The sequence below is a fragment of the Mauremys mutica genome, chromosome 12, assembly GCF_020497125.1.
Source record: "Mauremys mutica isolate MM-2020 ecotype Southern chromosome 12, ASM2049712v1, whole genome shotgun sequence".
NCBI lineage: Eukaryota > Metazoa > Chordata > Testudines > Geoemydidae > Mauremys > Mauremys mutica.
In genome coordinates this window covers 49,211,237-49,218,184 of record NC_059083.1, presented here as the reverse complement: position 1 = coordinate 49,218,184, position 6,948 = coordinate 49,211,237, and the positions used below count along the sequence as shown (strand labels likewise).

Sequence of the window (6,948 nt, the reverse complement as noted above, 5' to 3'; positions counted from 1 at the left end):
TTATGAGAACAAAAAAATGTTACTCCTGGTCAAGAATTTCCTCAGAGCCTCCTTGACTTCTTTGTTCCTCAGACTGTATATGATTGGATTGAATGTTGGAATAATGACCGTGTACAACAGGGCGAGGGCTCGATCAGTGTCCACAGAGACGTTAGAACTGGGCCTCATGTAGGTGATAAAGGTGCTGCAATAGAATAATATGACTGTGATTAGGTGTGAGGAGCAAGCTGAGAAAGCTTTATGTCTCCCCTTACCTGAGTGCATCTTCAGAAAGGTGCAGATGATGATTGCATAGGAGGTGATGATTAAGATTAAGGGGACTATTGTGAACAACATAGTGAGAAAGGAAAGAATGGCATTGATGAGCGATGTGTCTGTGCTCACCAGCCTAAGCACTGGGAGGACGTCGCAGAAGAAGTGGTTCATTTTTTTCGGCCCATGGAAGGGTAACGTGAATATGGCTGCCGTTTGCTCACATGCCACCAACTTACCCACGATCCATACCATAGCTGCCAAGTTTAGGGTGACCTTTCTGCTCATGATGAGTGAGTAACGCATGGGGTTGCATATGGCAACGTACCAGTCATAGGACATAACAGTCAGCAGGCCACACTCTGTGCTGCCAAAGAAAAGATAGAAGTACATATGGACTGCACAGCCCAGGAAAGAGGAGGTTGGTCAAGGTCTTAAGGACGACCACTGAAGTGTAGCAGATCTCCAAGACTGACAAGTTCCTGAGGAAGAAATACATGGGGGTATGGAGGGCCAGGTCAGCAACCGTGACAGTGATGATGAGACCATTTCCTATCAGTGTGAAGAGGTAGATGAGTAAGATGAGGACAAAAAGAACGGGCTGCAGATGCTGGAGGTCTGAGAAGCCCAGAAAGATAAACTCTGTCACTGCTGTTTTCTTCCATAACTCGGTCCTCTTGAGACACCATAGGTATTTAGATCCCTCTCAGGGATTTGCAAGGTATCTCATAATAGATAAAAAGATAGATTAGTTACACAATCAGCTTCACCCCCTCCCCTTTCTCATCTCTCTATGTTCACACAGCTCAGGTGTTCTATCCCTTGGATCTTACTCATCTCTGGTTGGCGATTCTGACACCCTATCCCACACTCACCTCAGAAACGGACATTGGTAGCTGCTGTGTCCACTCCAGAGGGGCAGTTGGGCCACACCTGAGTGGCACTGCGACCCCGTGCACTTGGTCACAATGCCTGGAGTGAGGGGCTGGGTATAGCCCCGCAGGACAGGCACTGCAGGAGCCTCCACTGCAGGGTGAGTCATGGACACACACACAAAGTCATGAACAAATGGGAAAATCACAGTGTCTGTGACTTCTTTCCCATTGTGACCGACATGCAGCCCTACGAATGATTATTAAAGAGCACCCCCACATTTGTTCCCACTTCCCTACCTCACACAGTGCCATCCCATTAATGAGAATAAGTGTTGAGAGAAAAAGCACTAGACAAACCAACAACAAAGAGCCCAGACACATGGCTGGTCTCGTCTAATCTTACACTTCACTGCCAGCTAATGTGGTTAGATTTACCTCTCACGTTACTGGAACACAGCTGGACCAATTTCTGTTCTTCTTTACAGATAGATTCTCCAGTGTGTCTGTGGGACTCTCAAATCTGGGTGAGATGAGAGAGAATCCTGTAGATGAATATATTTTAGGTGTCATTGAAAATGACATTGCAAATAGAGTCGATAGGCAGATAGATGAATCATTCATTATTATTACTTACCTTGATAGAAAGACATTATGCATAATACCTTTGATAAGACAGAGAGAAAGAAATTAAGAACAATTCTGTAGATTGGATACATAAGAGTAAATTAGATTGAGTGATTAGATGAGAGAGAAGGAGAGAGAAAGAGGTTTTCTATTTTTCCTTCAATTCTGGAGATAATTTAGGTGTTGATGACTCCAAAAAATGAACTTGGGGTCAAAATAGTAAAGAAGGAAAATGCCTCAGACTGTCCCACAAATACCTTACTCTGAGCAGTCAAACCTTCCCACTTCTGAGCAGTTCCATCATTTCTGAAATTGACTTATCTTGACAGAGAAGTTTCTCTGCTAGTGAATCTCAGACATCAATCCTTTCTGTACTGTTCAGTGACTACTGGGATAAAATCCCCAGGGTTCTACTGACTATGGGTGCCTGGGAGAATTAGTAATTGTATTCTGTTTGTAAGCACTTTGATCAATGAAATAAACTCAGTAATAAAGAAACTACCATTAAATTCAGAGATGGTCCAATCCAAATTGCAATGACAACTCTACTTGTTGATCAAGGTCAAAATATTAGTTTACTCTCAGTTCTCCAAGCACTTACTGTAGATATATTCTTCATCATGATTAAGATGTGTTTGTTGCAATAAGGGTCTGAGATCTTAGAACCTAGACAATTTATATAAGCTTCTCAGGAACAGGCTCCTGAAGGACATGTAATAAGGATGTATAAATTGTATCTACAAATGTCAAGAACAAATATAACTGATAGGTAGGCCAAAAGCTTTTAGCACTAATTGCCAGTGATCTCAACAGCATAGATCTTGGTGGAACTGGCATGAGGTCTGACTAGTCTTTAAAGAGACATGGTGTTCACTTCATCATGATTTCAACATCCAACTAGGAACACATTGCTCCCCATTGTTGGCACTCTCAGGATGGAGCTGAGAACTCACTGGACCATGGGTAGTTATTAACTCCCCTCTCATCCCTACAGTGACTTCTTAAAGACAGAGTTGAGGCACTCTGGTCAAGAGTGTGTGTAGGGAAATTCACAGTGCCGTTTCCATGCTGTGATAGATCTACAGAAAGCCAAGGACAGCATCCTCCAGGGATGTCAGCTCTTCCCACCATTAATTTCTAAATCTCCAGTTCAGATCTATCCCCTGGCAGACGTGACTCCAATTTGTTACCACATGATGGCTGCTTGTTGTCTCATGTGAAATGTATGCAGTGGTTCTCAGACCAGCTCTCAGAGGACAAGTCTCCATGTCTAAAGTGTATTCACCAACAGCCTTGGAAATAATTTGCAAACTTCTTGGTAAATTCATCTCAGCAGCTAAGGGCTAGTGGTAAAATTCACTCCAATGTCATTCCCAAGCAATTCCCATTGGGGGTAACTTTCAGTGTGAACTGGACAATCATCTCCCTTACGCTTCTTTGAAAATCCTGGCCTAAACCTGCAAAGGCCTTCAGTGGTGCACAGGCCTTGAGTGTATTTGACATGGAAGTATCATGGACATTGAACTAGCCTGGGACACATGGATGCAGGCTCCCCAACGCAGGGCTGAAGCAGGTTAGTGGGACAGTGTGCTGGAACTGTCAGAACTTCAGCCTTAGCCTGAGCTGTTTCATGAGTCACTGGTGGAACTCTGTCCTCCTCTGCCGAGTTAAATTATTGCCTTGTTTTATAAGGGTTTTCTTCACCTTCCTCTGCGACATCAGATCTTTGCAATTGACAAAGTTATGACACTGATGGCAACAGTCTCAGGCTTTAGAGCCAATCTTTTTTGCCTGTGATTTTTGCCAGTCATGATTATTAAGAAGAGGTGGTATATGAATAACAAAACCTCTGATTTATAAATATGTTTGTGAATAACATAGTAAGGACACTTCTCCAATGGCCTGAGAGAAGTCTGTTAGAAGAAGATTGACTGTTTATAGCAGGTAGCAGAGTATCAGCTTTTCTGGGTTCAATTCCTAGCTCTGGGAGAGGAGTGAGTGTAACAATTAAAGTGTGTTGGGTGGGAGTCAAGATTTTTAGAGAACAGGGCACATCAGGGAGTTGATTCTGAGTATGTATGTATTTCATAATCTCTCTCCTCCTTCCTGTGGAGGCCAACTGTCTTCTTTAATTGACACCTCTTCAGAGAAGGGACCAAATTTTCAATTATACCCTTTTTATGGGCAGATCAATAGATCCCCTGTCCTGTTTGGATCATCTGAGCATGGATATCACTCCCTACATGGTTGTAGACTTGGATTTTCAAAGGATCCTAGTGGACTTAGGCTCCAAAACCAAGGGGAGTTGGGTAACTGACAGTCTCAGCCTTTAATATTTTAGTCATATCATCAAGGTCTATAAAAATGACCGAATGACCATAGACTGGTGGACAGAGTCTGTGACTGGTTTCATTCCCCTGAAGAAAGTCTCAGTTTTCAACAGACTGGAAAGGACTAAGGAAAGGGATTCTTATTCTGGGACATGATTCCATTAAAACATGAAGGCGAAGACTCACAATCATCCAACTCCTATTGACTTTGAATGACATTTGGGAGCTTCCTCAATTAGAATGTTGTGAAATTCCAAGTGGGCTGTCAATGTAGTTATGGAATACTCATCTTGTACACCTTCATAAATTTCTTCACACCCATCCCGTCAAACTTTTCACACTCTAAATATCAAAATTGGTTCTCGCCCCTCAGTGCTGGTTGGTCAGGGGGCAGTGCTAAGAGACTTGTTCGGGGCAGTGCTAAGGGGGGCATGATGTAGGTCCTGCACCCAATGAGCATATGCTCTGGGGCACAGGCAGGAACTGTTGGTGGTAGTTCCTCCTCTCCCCTTAACCAATCAGCACTGAAATCCAGAAATCACAATTGTCAATATCTCCTGAAACCACGCTTCCCAGGGCATGCATTATGAGTGTCTCGTTTTATCTCCAGCCCCCATGACACCTTCTGCATCCTGCCCACACTCCCATCTGTCTGTCGGTCTCAATCTAGGGCTCCATGCAGGTCCCATGGGAGCGTGAGCCAATTGGGCGGGGCTTTGTGGTCAGTGGGGCCCTCAAACCCCAGACTAAACCGAGAAGGTATCTAGGTCAGAATCCTGACCTCTAGTCAGTCAAGTGTTGACAACTTTTGCATCCCCAATCTATTTTGAAAATCACCACCTGAATAGATAGAGTCAATAGGTAAATAGATGAGTCATTTATTTCAATGACAAGTATCAGAGAGGTAGCCAAATTCACTGCAGCCCAGAAGGAAGTAGAAGTAGCACTGAGTGATACAAGCCAGGTAGGAGATGGACCTGTCACCCGTCAGAAAGTGGGCAATCACCTTGGGTAGGACAGAAGATGTAATAAGGTTCTCCAGACAGGAGAGGTTCCAGAGGAAGAAGTGCATGGGGCTGTGGAGGTGATGGTCTAAGAGGATGATGGCGATGATCATGATATTGCCAGACAAGATCAGCAAGTAAGAGGCCAGGAAGCCAACAGCAATGAGGCATTCCAGATGGTGGGGGTAGAGGAAGCCAATGAAGATGAATTCGGTCACGGTGGTTTGGTTCCGCATGGCTACATTGGATCTATCTGTGAGGGGTAGAGGGAGGACGGAAGGAATAGGGAATAATGTATCAGATGAACAGGAGAAAAGAAAAGTAGAAAAACAGAAGAGTAGAGAAGAGGAAAGAAAAGATCAGAAAAGAACATAAAAGGAAAAGGAAGACAGATACGGATGAAAAAAAATGATAAACTGTAGAGCAGGAAAGCAAGGGTTAAATAAGAAAAGTGAAGACGATAAAAGAACAATATATCAAATAAAAAATTATCCTGTGGGCAATGGGTGGGATGGGAAGAACAACAAGTCAATGTGAGCAGGGAAGTGAACACAACGAGAAGAGAAAACAAATGGCAATCAGAAGAGGAAAGAAAAGTGGAGGCGAGAAAAGCCCCAAAAACAAAGAAGAGCAGAGCTGGGTGGAATTGTTTCCCTGGGCAAATTTTTTACTTTTTTTAGATGTGAGGGAGAGAGGGGAAGAAAAAAGAAAAGTTTTCAGCTGAAAACTCTTCAAAATTTCTGGTTTTTATTTTCTTAATGAAAAGTCAAAAATCCTCCACAGAAAGCAGACACTTACCACAAAAGTTTTAGTTTATTTTAAAAGCCATTTATTTTTTGTCAAAAACAGTTTTGATAGAAATATTTGGACTAGCCTTAAAAATAAGGAAAGAAAAAAAAAGTAATAACAGGAGTGGGTGGCTGAGATTCTGTGGCCTGCGTTGTGCAGGAGGTCAGACTAGATGACCATAATGATCCCTTGTCATAAATAAACAGATCAGGGTTAAGGTCTCTTTTACCTGTAAAGGATTAACAAGCTCAGTAACCTGAGGAACACCTGACCAGAGGACCAATCAAGGGACAGGATGGTTTCAAATCTCTGCGGAGGGAAGTCTTTGTCTTGTGTTCTTTGTTTGAGTTGCGTTCTCTCTTTGGATCTGAGGGCATGGCTACACTTGCAAATTTGCAGCGCTGCAGCAGGGTGTGAAAACACACCCTCTCCAGCGCTGCAAACTGCAGCGCTTTGAAGTACAAGTGTAGCCATAGCCTAAGAGAGGCCAGACATGTCTCCAAGTTCTCCTGGAGTATTTCCTACTATCCAGTATAGTGAGTATTAGAAAGGCAAATTAGTCTTATAATTTGATTTCTACATTTGCAATTGTGTGTTTTGCTGAAGGAATCTCTTTATTTCTATTGCTGTTACTTTGCTTTTACTGAGAAAGAAAGGGGGAGGGGGAGTTCTCTCCAGGTTTATAATTTAGACTCTGTGTATTGTTCCATCCTGGTATGACAGAGATAGTGTACTTTCTTTTTGTTCTTTTTAATAAATTATTTTCTTTTCTTTGGACTTGGTTAATTCCTTCTCTTGTGGAAATTCAGGGGAAGGGGAGGGGGGAAGAGTAAGTTCCTCCTGGGTTTGATTCAAGGAGTTTGAATCAAGGTATCTCTCTCCAGGACTAGGGAAGGGGAGGGGAAGGTGAGTCCCTCTTTGTGTTGAGTCACGGAGTTGAATCGGTGTGTATCTCTCCGGAGTAGCTAGGAGAGAGGGAGGGGGGAAGTGGGCTGCTTCCCTCTGTGTTGAGATTCAGGGAGATTGAATCTGTGTTTCCCAGGGAAAGTTTGGGGGAACAGGCAGTGTGTTACT

At 43.2% G+C, this 6,948-nt stretch overlaps 1 pseudogene; it reads right to left on the bottom strand.

Moving 5' to 3' along the window:
* LOC123346869 lies at positions 1 to 5,321 on the bottom strand (annotated as a pseudogene).
* Between the last annotated feature and the right edge of the window lie 1,627 nt (positions 5,322 to 6,948).